This window comes from Etheostoma cragini, chromosome 1, assembly GCF_013103735.1.
Source record: "Etheostoma cragini isolate CJK2018 chromosome 1, CSU_Ecrag_1.0, whole genome shotgun sequence".
NCBI lineage: Eukaryota > Metazoa > Chordata > Actinopteri > Perciformes > Percidae > Etheostoma > Etheostoma cragini.
The window spans coordinates 34316469-34318138 of NC_048407.1; the positions used below are offsets into that span (position 1 = coordinate 34316469).

Below are 1670 nucleotides of genomic sequence, written 5' to 3' on the forward strand. Positions count from 1 at the left end.
CCGATAGATCGGCCGATATTATGGTTCTACACGCTAGAGCCGACCTATAGATCGGCCGATATTATAGTTCTACACGCTGGAGCCGACCTATAGATCGGCCGATATTATCGTTGTCCCTGCCCGATGACATGGAGTGACACGCTTGTCACTGTTAGCATGTCACTGTTAGCTCACACCTTGTCACTGTTAGCATGTTACTGTCAGCTGTCATTGTTATCATGTCATTGTTAGCTCACACGTTGTTACTGTTAGCATGTCACTGTTAGCTCACACCTTGTCACTGTTAGCATTTCATTGTTAGCTGTCACTGTTAGCATGTCACTGTTAGCTCACACCTTGTCACTGTTAGCATTTCACTGTTAGCTGTCATGAGTTTTCTGTCATTGTTTGCTATGAGAAACTTTATTATTATATTATTATTACTAATTTATTTATTTATTTATTATTTCATGGATTTCACTTATTTCAGGATGACATTATGTAGTAAACCGTTTAATCTGAGCATGGCCCTTAGCTAACAGTGACATGCTAGCAGTGACACCCTAACAGTGACATGCTAACAGTGACAAGGTGTGAGCTAACAGTGACACGCTAACAGTGACACGCTAACAGTGACACGCTAACAGTGACACGCTGACAGTGACATGATAACAGTGACAAGGTGTGAGCTAACAGTGACATGCTAACAGTGACATGCTAACAGTGACATGCTAACAGTGACATGATAACAAGGACATGCTAACAGTGACAAGGTGTGAGCTAACAGTGACACGCTAACAGTGACATGCTAACAGTGACATGCTAACAGTGACATGATAACAGGGACAAAACAGGGACATGATAACAGGGACAAGGTGTGAGCTAACAGTGACACGCTAACAGTGACACGCTAACAGTGACATGCTAACAGGGACATGCTAACAGGGACATGCTAACAGGGACATGCCAACAGTGACAAGGTGGGAGCTAACAGTGACACGCTAACAGTGACATGCTAACAGTGACATGATAACAGGGACATGAGAACAGTGACAAGGTGTGAGCTAACAGTGACACGCTAACAGTGACATGCTAACAGGGACATGATAACAGTGACAAGGTGTGAGCTAACAGTGACACGCTAACAGTGACACGCTAACAGTGACATGCTAACAGTAACATGCTAACAGTGACATGATAACAGGGACATGATAACAGGGACAAGGTGCCCAGTTAGCACACATACGTCTTGGCGATGTAATCAAAATACGGCGGGGATATGTAGTAGTTAGGTCGTTTGCTCACTGGCACGACGTCGCCAAAACGTCGCCACTATACGTTTCTGCGACGTGCAGCCGCTCTTTCCACGACGTATATATATTTACATCGTTCTAACGTATGCCATACATCGTAAAGATGCAGGCTCATATACATCGTTCCAACGTATGCCATACATCGTAAAGATGCAGGCTCATATACATCGTTCCAACGTATGCCATACATCGTAGAGATGCGGGCTCATATACATCTTTCTAACGTATATAATACGTCGTACAGATGCGGGCACATATACATCTTTCTAACGTATATAATACGTTGTACAGATGCGGGCACATATACATCTTTCTAACGTATATAATACGTCGTACAGATGCGGGCTCATATACATCTTTCTAACGTATATTATACAT

The 1670-nt window shown here is 43.2% G+C and overlaps 1 protein-coding gene across 1 annotated transcript in view; it reads right to left on the reverse strand.

The window, feature by feature from the left end:
• Positions 1-1670, reverse strand: part of LOC117956400 (vacuolar protein sorting-associated protein 13C-like) — a 61646-nt gene that overhangs the window by 58475 nt on the left and 1501 nt on the right. The window lies entirely within an intron of this gene.